This window comes from Heptranchias perlo, chromosome 32 (genome assembly GCF_035084215.1).
Source record: "Heptranchias perlo isolate sHepPer1 chromosome 32, sHepPer1.hap1, whole genome shotgun sequence".
Classification (NCBI taxonomy): domain Eukaryota; kingdom Metazoa; phylum Chordata; class Chondrichthyes; order Hexanchiformes; family Hexanchidae; genus Heptranchias; species Heptranchias perlo.
The window spans coordinates 811,834-825,402 of record NC_090356.1 but is presented as its reverse complement, the minus strand read 5'-3'; the positions used below and the strand labels follow the sequence as shown (position 1 = coordinate 825,402).

The 13,569-nt window shown below is 43.3% G+C and overlaps 1 protein-coding gene across 3 annotated transcripts in view; it reads right to left on the bottom strand.

Annotated features, from left to right (window-relative positions):
* LOC137300895 (uncharacterized) overlaps window positions 1-13,569 on the bottom strand; it is a 51,058-nt gene that overhangs the window by 28,014 nt on the left and 9,475 nt on the right. The window lies entirely within an intron of this gene.

Here is a 13,569-nt window from a genome sequence, read left to right as displayed (position 1 = left end):
CCCACCGATGGACAGGAGACTCAACATGGCAGGTCTCTGGCAAGCTGGTTTATGACCAGCAAACTTAAAGTCTCCTCTGACACAGTAAACTTTCTATTGGTTTATTGTAACTGTGCTTATTGGGAAGGGTGCCTCACAGTGAATGTACTCTCCCCATCCCCTCCCTCCCTAGAATGGCTCCTTTAATGAGAGTTGAGCAACAATTTATGCATCTTGGCACATGACTGGCACTCGGTTTTACCAGTGGAAAAGCACCAGTCAGTGTTCACAGCTTGTTACACACTTATCCTGTAAGAGTCATTTGGGTGCATCTTAAAAATCCTCTTGAGTTTCACAAACATTAAACGTTTAATGCAGCTTTGAACAATCCCAGCGTAAGCTTGCTAAAGGACAATAGAAAATAAAATTGCGCTTTCATTTAAGCCATTTGCCACTTTCAAATTGATTTGATAGATTTTTCAGATATATAATGAATCTAGATCATGAAACCTCTCCCCAACACAAAGAGAATTATCTCTCAAACAAAATCTGGTCTAACTGGGCAGGTTGTAAGACTTTGAGACTCTCCATTATAGTCAAGATTTTCTGCCAGTTCCATTCCACTCTCCTCATCCACACGAATCAATCACAATCAGAAAGATTTATTCTACATCAGGCTGCTCCTAACCCGCTGAGCCTCCATCTGTGCTCATCTCCATAGAAACGTAAAAGAATAAGAGACACCCCACTGACCCTCTGTGTTGTTACCGCAGGAGCCAGACACAGAATAACAGCCGTTCCTGCAAATGCTGCACTGAACAGGGATACTTAACCAACTCCAACTGAGCTGGGAATAAAATGCGACTAAATCATCTCTCAAATGTTGCTGTATACACCCAAACTCATCATTTCCATGAGAAGTCAACACACATGCCCACAAAGGCCATTTGCAAAAGGGGCCTTCAGCTGAAGAAGTATTTTGCTGCAATAAAAACAGAAAATGCTGGAGAAGCTCAGCAAGTCAGGCAGCATCTGTGGAGAAAGAAACGGAGTTAACATTTCAGGTCGAGGACCTTTCGTCAGAACGGAAGATGTTAAAAGAGTTAAAGTTTTTGAGCAAGTACAGAACCAGAGAAAGGGGGGATGGAGGGGAGGAGAGGAAAGAATAAAAGGGAAGGTCTGTGATAGGGTAGAGGGCAGGAGTGATTAAATGACAAAAGGGATGATGGTGCAAGACAAGGAAGGTGGTAGTGGGACAGGTTAAAAAATAAAAGATTGATCAGGAGTAGCTGTAAATGGCAGCAGCAGAACCATTACCAGCACGAGCTGACCGAAAAAATGGGAGCAGTGGTTATGATCTGAAGTTATTGAAATCAATGTTGAGTCTGGAAGGTTGTAAAATGCCTAAACGAGAGATGAGGTGCAGTTCCTCGAGCTTACGTTGAGCTTCATTGGTATAGTGTGAGAGGCCGAGGACAGAGAGGTCAGCGTAGGAGTGGGAAGGGGAATTAAAATGGCAAGCGACCGGCAGGTCAGGGTCACGCTTGCAGACAAAGCGGAGGTGTTGTGCTGCATGTGACTTTGATTATGGTAACAGAGAGCTGATATTCAACAACCTAAAAGTTTATGTGCTCATGTGTACATCAAGTGTAGTTTTTTTCCATATTGGGGAGTATACAAAGAGATTTCTCAGTACCAGGGCAGAGTCACTGTTCCTATTGTCCCCAACTGACGTTACAACAAATAGTAACAACCATCATGCAGTTTTTTCTAACCTCACATAAAGAAGGGAAAGTGCCCCCTCCAAAAGAGGTATTCCTAATTGCTAAATCTCTCAACTTTTAACCAGAGTTTTTAAAGCTCTCCCCCAACCACCCATTTTCTCCCTTCCTCTCCTCAAGGTTCTGCCTCTTGCTGAGGTACAGTTCAGGGCATTGTGCACCTTCCATACCTACCCATGTGGCCAGTGTCCATGTGTGAGCCTAGACAGTGAGTGTCAGCGGGATATTCACCCTCAGGGGCATCACGGTCAGCCTGATTCTGACCTCAACCAACATCCACACATGCATTTTCCAGCAGGAGTCATTGGAGAGCTTGCTGTCGTTAGTTAATTGATTAGCTAGATTAAACTGGTTCCTGAAACAGTAGCAGAGCAGGGCTGACTCATCTGAGACACAAACAGTAAAAAAAATAGGGGCCTGTGAGTGCAACCAGCACTGAGTGCAGCAGGCACAGAGTGAGAAACTTGAGAGTTTGGTAGGTGTGGGAGTTCGGTGAAGTGGGGGAAGGAGGTAGTGCTTTGCCCTGCTTTTCCTAACATTTTCCGCAGAGCGGCAGCGGACCTGAGCAGCAGCAGACCGAAAATGGGGATAAAAGCAGCAGCAGACCGAGAATGGGGATAAAAGCAGCAGCAGACCGAGAATGGGGATAAAAGCAGCAGCAGACCGAGAATGGGGATAAAAGCAGCAGCAGACCGAGAATGGGGATAAAAGCAGCAGCAGACCGAGAATGGGGATAAAAGCAGCAGCAGACCTGCAACAATAGAAAACTGCAGTGTGACGTCACAGGTGAGACAGGTAAGTGATTGGTAGTGACTGTGGGCTAAGTTTTAAGTTAACATATAGCATACAACTAAATTTTTTAAAACTAAACTTAATTTAATTAATCTATTAAATTAAACGAGGCAAATAATTTGATTAACACTAAATTAATTAATTAAATAAATAAAATAATGGGAGAACAGGAGATGTGTTGCTGCTGCAATATGTGGGAGCTTGTGGACATTTTTGTCCAGGGCGACTACATCTGTGGTAAGTGTCTGCGGCTCGAGGAACTTCGGCTCCGAGTTGAGGAGCTGGAGTCCGAGCTGCAGACATTGCGAGACATCAGGGAGGGAGAAAGCTACCTACACCTTTTGCTCCAGGAGGCAGTCACACCCCTTGGATTAAATATTTTAGAATTGACACATGGTCAGGGACAGGAGGGTGTGACTGCGAGTGAGGCAGGTACAGGGATCCAGGAGGTAGTATTGCAGGAGCCTTGTCCAATAGATTTGAGGTTCTTGCAACCCTTGTGGACAAGTGCGGGAAGTGCGGGGAGGACGAGCAAACTGACTATGGCACCGTGGTACAGGAAGCCATTCAAGTGGGGGGAGTAAAAAGGAAGGTGGTTGTAGTCCCTATGTTGCCTTGGGTTTCGATTTGTGGGGCACTGGCACCTAAGGATATCCAGATTGTGGCAGGAAGGGACAAAGCATACAAACAAAAGAGTGCACTAACAAATAGGGTCCGGGTAAGAAAAAATGGTAATAAGACAAATAGGGCCATAGTACAAAAAAATGTTAAGATGTCTAAAAATATTAAAAAGAAAAATCTAAAGGCACTGTATCTGAATGCACGAAGCATTCATAATAAGGTAGATGAATTAACAATGCAAATAGATGTAAACGGATGATATAATTGCAATTACAGAGACATGGCTGCAGGGTGACCAAGGCTGGGAGCTGAATATCTAAGGGTATTTGATATTTAGGAAGGACAGGCAAAAAGGAAAAGGAGGTGGGATGGCATTGTTAGTAAAGGATGAAATCAGAGCAATAGTGAGGAAGGCTATTGGCTCAGAAAATCATGATGTGGAATCAGTCTGGGTGGAGTTAAGAAGCACCAAGGGGCAGAAAGCACTGGAGGGAGTTGTCTATGGGCCTCCAAACAGTAGTGGTAATGTAGGGGATGGCATCAAACAGTAAATTAGAGATGAACGTAACAAGGGTACTACAGTAATCATGGGTGACTTTAATCTACATATAGACTGGCCAAACCAAATTAACAATAATACTGTGGAGGATGAATTCCTGGAGTGTGTACGAGATGGTTTTTTAGACCAGTACATTGAGGAGCCAACCAGGGAACAGGCTATCCTAGATTGGGTATTGTGCAATGAGAAGGGGTTAATTAATAATCTTGTTGTGCGGGGTCCTTTAGGGAAGAGTGACCATAACATAGAATTCTTCATTAAGATGGAAAGTGAAGTAGTCCAATCCAAAACTAGGGTCCTAAATCTAATCAAAGGAAACTACGAAGATATGAGGAGTGAGTTGGCCATGATAGATTGGGAAGCTTCATTAAAAGGCATGACGGTGGATAGGCAATGGCTAATGTTTAAGGAACGAATGCATGAATTGCAACAATTATACATTTTTTCCGGCACAAAAACACAAAAGGAAAAGCGGCCCAACCATGGCTAACAAAAGAAATTAAGGATAGTATTAGATCCAAAGAGGAGTCATATAAAGTTGCCAGAAAAAGTGGCAAGCCTGAGGATTGGGAGCAGTTTAGAATTCAGCAAAAAAGGACCAAGAGATTGATTAAGAGGGGAAAAATAGAGTATGAGAGTAAACTTGCAAGGAACATAAAAGTGGACTGTAAAAGCTTCTACAAGTATGTAAAAAGAAAAAGATTAGTGAAGACAAATGTAGGTCCCTTACAGTCAGAAATGGGAGCATTTACAATGGGGAACAAGGAAATGGCAGAGCAATTAAACAAATACTTTGGATTTGTCTTCACGGAAGAGGACGCAAATAACTTCCCAGAAATGCTAGGGAACCAAGGGACTAGTGAGAAGGAGGAATTAAAGGAAATTAGTATTAGTAAAAAAATAGTGCTGGAGAAATTAATGGGACTGAAAGCCAATAAATCCCCAGGGCCTGATAATCTACATCCCAGATTACTAAAAGAGGTAGCCATGGAAATACTGGATGCATTGGTTATCATCTTCCAAAATACTATAGATTATCGAATGGTTCCTGCAGATTGGAGGGTGGCAAATGTAACCCCACCATTTAAAAAAGGAGGGAGAGAGAAAACAGGGAACCACAGACCAGTTAGCCTAACAGCAGTAGTAGGGAAAATGCTAGTCTATTATAAAGGATGTGATAACAGGGCACTTAGAAAATACCAACGGGATTAGACAAAGCCAACGTGAATTTATGAAAAAGAAATCATGTTTGACAAACCTACTGGATGTTTCTTTTATTCGTTCATGGGATGTGGGCATCGCTGGCGAGGCCAGCATTTATCCCATCCCTAATTGCCCTTGAGAAGGTGGTGGTGAGCCGCCTTCTTGAACCACTGCAGTCTGTGTGGTGAAGGTTCTCCCACAGTGCTGTTAGGAAGGGAGTTCCAGGATTTTGACCCAGCGACGATGAAGGAACGGTGATATATTTCCAAGTCGGGATGGTGTGTGACTTGGAGGGGAACGTGCAGGTGGTGTTGTTCCCATGTGCCTGCTGGCCTTGTCCTTCTAGGTGGTAGAGGTCGCGGGTTTGGAAGATGTAACTGGTAGACTAGATAAGGGAGAACCAGTGGATGTGGTTTATTTGGATTTTCAGAAGGCCTTTTGATAAAGTCCCACATAAGAGGTTAGTGTGCAAAATTAAAGCACATGCGATTGGTGGTAATATACTGGCATGGATTGAAAATTGGAGAACAGACAGGAAACAGAGAGTAGGAATAAATGGGTCTTTTTCGGGGTGGCAGGCAGTGACTAGCGGGGTACCACAGGGATCGGTGCTTGGGCCCCAGCGATTCACAATATATATCAATGATTTGGATGAGGGAACCAAATGTAATATTTCCAAGTTTGCTGATGACACAAAACTAGGTGGGATCGTGAGTTGTGAGGAGCATGCAAAGAGGCTTCAAGGCGATTTAGACAAGTTGAGTGAGTGGACAAATACATGGTAGATGCAGTATAATGTGGATAAATGTGAAGTTATCCACTTCGGGAGGAAAAACAGAAAGGCAGACTATTATTTAAATGGTGATAGATTGGGAAATGTTGATGTACAAAGGGACTTGGGTGTCCTTGCACACCAGTCACTGAAAGCAAACATGCAGGTGCAGCAAGCAGTTAGGAAGGCAAATGGTATGTTGGCCTTCACTGCAAGAGGATTTGAGTACAGGTGCAAGAATGTCTTACTGCAGTTATACAGGGCCTTGGTGAGACCACACCTGGAGTAATGTGTGCAGTTTTGGTCTCCTTACCTAAGAAAGTATATACTTGCCAAAGAGGGAGAGCAGCGAAGGTTCACCAGACTGATTTCTGCGATGGCAGGACTGTCTTATGAGGAGAGATTGGGTCGACTCGGCCCGTATCCGCTCCAGTTCAGAAGAATGAGAGGGGATCTCATTGAAACATATAAAATTCTGACAGGGCTAGACAGACTGGATGCAGGGAGGATGTTTCTCCTGGCTGGGGGGTCCAGAATGAGGGGTCACTGTCTCAGGATATGGGGTAGGACATTTAGGACTGAGATGAGGAGAAATTTCTTCACTCAGAGGGTGGTGAACCTGTGGAATTCTCTACCACAGGAGGCTGTGGAGGCCAAGTCACTGAATATATTTAAGAAGGAGATATAGATTTCTAGACACAAAGGCATCAAGGGGTATGGGGAGAGAGCGGGAATATGGTATTGAGATAGAGGATCAGCCATGATCATATTGAATGGCAGAGCAGGCTCGAAGGGCTGAATGGCCTACTCCTGCTCCTATTTTCGATGTTCCTATGTTTCTATATGGATGAGCAGGGACACCCCAAACGACTTTTCATCTCACTAACCCAGCGGTGCTGAGACCAATGTTAACACCACACTTGCTGCCCAGGCTATGATGGGCTAGTCCATTGCACAGTGTTGTGAGAAATAAGATATTCCATCTCGGGAAGGATTGTGGAGAATCCATGTTCTCAGCTGATGAACGATCCTCGGAGCTTGAGAGTGGAAGAAACTAATAGAATGGCCCAACTAAGAGTTCTATATACAAACGCACGGAGTATAAGAAGTAAATTAAATGAACTACAGGCACAAATTCAAATTGGAGGGTATGACATGATAGCTATTACTGAGACATGGCTGCAGGATGGTCAGGATTGGGAACTAAATATACCAGGTTATAAGGTCTACAGGAGAGATAGGAAAAATGGAAGAGGGGGAGGAGTAGCCTTAGTGATTAGAGATGAAATCACTTCAATGATAAAGGAGGATATAACGAGAGGTAAGCAGCCAACAGCCAACCTTATGGGTTGAATTGAGAAATAGGAAAGGATCGAAGACTATCGTGGGAGTTGTGTATAGGACCCCTGGCAGCAGCTCTGAAGTGCTAGAATGTATAAATGCAGAGGTTAGACAAGCGTGTAAGAAAGGCATAGTGGTCTTAATGGGGGACTTTAACCTTCACATAGATTGGGAAAAGCAGACTAGCAACTGTCAGAAAGGTAGTGAATTTCTTGAGTGTGACCGAGATAGTTTTCTACAGCAGTATGTCCTAGAGGCAACAAAGGGGCAAGCCATACTCGATTTAGTAATGAGTAATGAACCAGATTTAGTTAACGGCTTAACTGTGCGTGAACATCTATCCAATAGCGATCATAACATGATCGAGTTCAAGGTAGTGTTTGAAAGGGAAAAAAGTGAATCAGCTGCTAAGGTTTTAGACTTGGGTAAGGCCGACTTCAATTGGATGAGACAGAAACTGTCCACAGTGAACCGTTAATGGGTAAAACGACTGATGATCAGTGGGAAATGTTTAAAGAAACATTTAACGTGAGACAGAACCAGTTTATACCCCTGAGGGGCAAGAACTCTACTTGCCAAAAAAAACAGCCATGGACAACTAAAGAGGTAAGGGACAGTATAAGACATAAGAAAAGGGCAAACAAAAAGGCAAAAAATGGCACAGATCCTGGCGAATGGGAAAGATACAAAGATCAACAAAGGGTCACAAAACAGATAGTAAGAGCTACAAAAAGAGAGTATGAAAAGAAACATGCAAGGGATATCAAAACCAATACGAAGAACTTTTATAGTTATATTAGGAAAAAGAGGGTGGTCAGGAGCAGTGTTGGCCCCTTAAAAACTGAAAGTGGGGATATTGTCATTGACAATGGGGAAATGGCGGACATGTTGAATAATTACTTTGCGTCAGTATTTACAGTAGAAAAAGAGGATAGCATGCCGGAAATCCCAAGAAAACTAATATTGAATCGGGGACAGGGACTCGATAAAATTAACATACGTAAAGCAACAGTAATGAAGAAAATAATAGCACTAAAGAGTGACAAATCCCCAGGACCAGATGGTTTCCATCCCAGGGTTTTAAAGGAAGTAGGTGAGCACATTGCAGATGCCCTAACTATAATCTGTCAAAGTTCTCTAAATTCAAGAACTGTCCCTCTGGATTGGAAAATTGCACATGTCACTCCACTTTTTAAGAAAGGAGAGGGAAACCAGGGAATTATAAACCAGTTAGCCTAACATCTGTTGTGGGGAAAATGCTGGAGTCTATAATTAAGAACAGGGTGACTGAACACCTCGAAAATTTTCAGTTAATCCGAGAGAGCCAGCATGGATTTGTGAAAGGTAGGTCGTGCCTGACAAACCTGATTGAATTTTTTGAAGAGGTGACTAAAGAAGTGGACAGGGGAATGTCAATGGATGTTATTTATATGGACTTCCAGAAGGCATTTGATAAAGTCCCACATAAGAGACTGTTAGCTAAGATAGAAGCCCATGGAATCGAGGGAAAAGTACGGACTTGGTTAGGATGTTGGCTGAGCGAAAGGCGACAGAGAGTAGGGATAATGGGTAGGTACTCACATTGGCAGGATGTGACTAGTGGAGTCCCGCAGGGATCTGTCTTGGGGCCTCAATTATTCACAATATTTATTAACGACTTAGATGAAGGCATAGAAAGTCTCATATCTAAGTTTGCTCATGACACAAAGATTGGTGGCATTGTAAGCAGTGTAGATGAAAACATAAAATTACAAAAGGATATTGATAGATTCGGTGAATGGGCAAAACTGTAGCAAAGGGAATTCAATGTAGGCAAATGTGAGGTCATCCACTTTGGACCAAAAAAAGATAGAACAGGGTACTTTCTAAATGGTAAAAAGTTTAAAAACAATGGCTGTCCAAAGGGACTTAGGGGTACAGGTACATAGATCATTGAAGTGTCATGAACAGGTGCAGAAAATAATCAATAAGGCTAATGGAATGCTGGCCTTTATATCTAGAGGACTGGAGTACAAGGGGGCAGAAGTTATACTGCAGCTATACAAAACCCTGATTAGACCGCACCTGGAGTACTGTGAGCAGTTCTGCGCCTGCACCTTTGGAAGGACATATTGGCCTTGGAGGGAGTGCAGCGTCGGTTTACTAGAATGATACCTGGACTTCAAGGGTTAAGTTACGAGGAGAGATTACACAAATTGGGGTTGTATTCGCTAGCATTTAGAAGGTTAAGTGGTGATCTGATCAAAGTTTATAAGATGTTAAGGGGAACAGATAGGGTGGATAGGGAGAAACTATTTCCGCTGGTTGGGGATTCTAGGAGGAGGGGGCATAGTCTAAAAATTAGAGCCAGACCTTTCAGGAGTGAGATTAGAAAACACTTCTACCCACAAAGAGTGGTAGAAGTTTGGAACTCTCTTCCGCAAATGGCAATTGATGCTAGCTCAATTGCTAATTTAAAATCTGAGATAGATAGCTTTTTGCCAACCAAAGGTATCAAGGGATATGGGTAAAAGGCAGATATATGGAGTTAGATCACAGATCAGCCATGATCTTATCAAATGGCGGAGCGGGCTCGAGGGGCTGAATGACCTCCTCCTGTTGCTATGTTCCTAGAATACAGGGAGGGAAATCTCCCTTTTCTTAAAAACACAAGCATGAAAATGTTTGAGAGAATGTGGTACAAATTCAATCCCTTAAACCATCTGATAATTTATCTCTCATAATGTTGATTATATCTCTTAAAAAGATATAACAGGGGCAGGAATCCAGTGTTACAAGTTCATCTGCAGTGCTTGGGCCTGAAGCCCAACTCAGACAGCTCTTAGATGATAACTCCCAGCCAGAGTAAGATGCCTCCCATGGCGGGTGACTGATAGCTGAGGCTGGAGGAGGAGCTTGCAGGTTTCAGAGTCAGTGGCTCATCCATCCTCTCAGTCAGGGAACGGAGCCTTGGGTGAAAGGAAATTAGTGAACTGAAAGAAAAATAATAAGGTGAACCAATATAATTCAGTAAAAGCTTTCTCACTCATTCTCCTCTCCACACATGGCCACTCATCTGCAAATAGCAAGCTTGCAAGGGTGGGGCTCTACAATTAGCCTCAGAGTCCCTGGGCTGGGAACGGTGGGGGAGAGAATCTGCTGATCCTTGCCTAAGATGGTCACATACATGAACTTTACAGCAGGGATCCCTGGATATGATCAGGAGCAGCAACCGTGGCTGATAAACCACAGGCACAGAGACTAATTGTAATGCCCCTGCTCTACCACGGCTGAGATCAGCTAATTCGATCTGCAATGGAACGGACCTTCTTGGTCTGTACGGCTTAGTTACTCAGCAGTCTACTGCAGGAGCCCACTGCAGTTCTCTTGTGGATGTGATGATCCACAATCTAATTCTAGTTTATACTAATGTCGCTCTCCCACCAGCACAAATATTTCTGCACTACTATTAATCTACCAGTTAGAGTTCCCTTCTCTCCAAATATCACAGCTGTTTAAAGAGCCAGTAGAAGCAGAGGGCATGTAATAAAATGGATAGTGTAACCTTTCCTGGTGGTATAGGATGTATTATAAGCGGTTCGATTGTGTGAGAAATATTCACACAACTTTTGTGTAGTGATAGAACTGCTTTTAAAATCAGACCACACGGTGGGGTATCGCATTATGGCCTTTCATAACTCAAGCGAGGATCTCGAAAGGTATTGATTGGAAGATTCAAGGGGCATCTGTCCCAGTTGTTAATTCCTGTTGGTACCTGGGGGTGCTCATCAATGCCAACTTTAGCCTGCACACAGTTCTCTAGGACCGTGCTAAAGAACAGTGAAGTTGTTGTGATTGTTCACATCTTTCTTCAATGACTGCAAAGTGCCAACTAGACTCCTGGCATCTAAGACATGTCCAAACAGTTCTCCATGCTTTAGAATTTCTGGGAATAGCTGAAGAGGAGCTGTTGAGACTGGGAAAGCTGGGCGTTGCCTGGAGGCCGGGTATGATAAGATGTGCTCTTGTATCCGGGGCTTGCTGCCTACATGATTGAATGCAGAGAGGCTACAAAGAGGCAAGCAACTGCTGCTGAAACTCCACACCCCCGACTCGGGATTCGTGGATGTCCATGCTGTGGTCAGGAAAATCCGCTCACATATTTTATGATGAGTTGTGCCGCTCAGAACATTTGTGAAGAATTCTATTATCATGCTGTCCACCTAGTAAGGGCTCAAATCAATTAATGACCAACTAGTGATCATCTTCTTGATGGGGAAGAGAAAGTAAGCAGTCTCTTTGGGATTGAGGTGGCACCAAGATGATATGCCTAGAATTACATAGAAATTACATCGTGGAAACAGGCTGTTCAGGCAACCAGTCCATGTAGTATTTAACCTTCACACTAGCAGTATCCTAATCCCATGTGCCCGCTCTGTTCCCAAAACCCTTTATTCACCTGGTGATGGAAGTTCAGAACCAAAGCCTCTGTGGCAGACTGGGTGCTAAGCAATAGGAGGTTTAACAGCCATCTGCTCTGGTAAACTATGTCGTTTTAGATGATTAAACTCTAGCAGTACCTCTGCACACACTTGGGGTCCCTAAGCCTTGGCTTTGCCAGCCTGTGTTAGGCTCTCTGTATTTATATAAGTGGGACGTGCCTTGTGGGGAGACAAATGTTAAACGTTTGTCACTCCCCCTTGCTGAACTCTAATCTCTGTTACTTACACACACACGAATGTTGGGAGATAATAAGAAAAACAAATCAGGTCTGAAAGCGAAGTGTGTTATATTACACCCTTGTAACTACTTAACAGGAGTGAATACTGAATTTAATTAGAAAAACTTATCGTCCTGAAATTCACAAGTGTAGTAACCAGAACTTACATTAATTAGGTCTTTGTGATGTGTGTTTTGATAGGCCAAAATTAAATCTTACAAAATCACAAAGGAACTTCACCAGGAGATTTAAGACTATGTAGACAGTAGATAAGTTAATTAATTTATAATGAAATTTGCAAATGCACTTGGGTTTGTAATCTGCTGAATAAACACTTGATCGAATTGCACAGATTCTTCCTCCACCGATGTGTGAAGTCGATGTTGCTTGGGCTGATTGTTTGCAACATTATTTACCACACAGTGTCAGTGCTGCACAAATACAGCAATAAATCACCGCACATCCAGGCCTTGGGGCACCTCCCCTCAACCAGCTACAGCGCACTCTCAGAGGCACAGACAAATCACAGCGTCAACTGAATAGGTTCCTATATTTTAAACAGTGACTGAACCTAAATTCTAGTCACTGGTATTGGCATCGGTTTGTGTTTGGGTCAATAAAACTGCTGACATCTAAAACTGAAGCTTTCTCACTGGGGGTAAGGATGAGGGGGCATGGACCATGGAGCCCCGGGGGTAAGGACGAGGGGGCGCGGACCGTAAAGCCCTGGGGGTAAGGATGAGCGGGCGCGGACAATGAAGCCCCGGGGGTAGGGGACAGGGGACGTGGACTATGAAACCCCGGGGGTAAGGGGCTGGGGTTGCGGACCTTGAAGCCCCCAAAGTGCAATATCAGTAGAATGTGAGTTCACACCCACAAAATAGAAAGTGCAGGAAACAGTCAGCCAGTCAGGCAGCTCCTGTGGAAAGCAGAGCAGCTAATGTTTCGGTGTGGACTCTATCGGTTTTGACAACGGTTCCACACCAGAAAGGTTCATTTGTCTCTTCTCTCCAAAATGCGGACTGACCTGTTCCATGTTTCCAGTATTTCTGTTTTTGCTTTTCGTTTATAAAGAGAGGGAGTTGTTAATGATGCAGTATATATGTTGAGGTTACAAGTTGCTGCCTCCGGGCTGATGTGGGCCTGAAACCCACACCTGGGGCAGGGGGCTTTGTATGGGACTAGTTCCAGTGGCAGGGTTCAGCAGCTTTACATTGACAGGGCTACTGGTGTGACACTGCTCTGACACAAACTAATGTCTTTCACTTCTAAAAAAGAATTGTTCCACATTTTGCCTTTTTCATTACATTAAACAAAAATATCTGAGAAAAAAAGAATAAAAAATAATTTTAAAGTAAAAGTTGTGCATTTGATTTCATGAAGGAAACTGCTGGCACCGGTTACTGAGCCTGACAGTGTGAGGGAGGTGGATTAACATCAGTACAGATACAGTCAGTACTTCTGTGCTTCTGTCATTACAATTGGATGTTGTTAATTCAGCTCCCTACTAAATTGCAGTTAGTGACTCCTCCTAGCCAGCTCCACCAAGGATGTAATAATCAGCTTTTGCTGTTTAAACAAAAATATTTACAAAAAAAAATCAACATAGAATTAAACAATTTTTCACAGAATTTGTAGTTTTCTTCCAGATTGAGTTCCTAAGAGTCCATGGTTTTGAGTTCCGTTGATACTTATTGATGGTTAATGAAAGTGGTTACAATATAAGCTGCTGAACAAATTATCAGTACTGCACTGTCGGAGATTCCATCTTTTTGATGGGACATTCATGGCACTATTCAAAGAGCAGCGTCCTGGCCAAAAA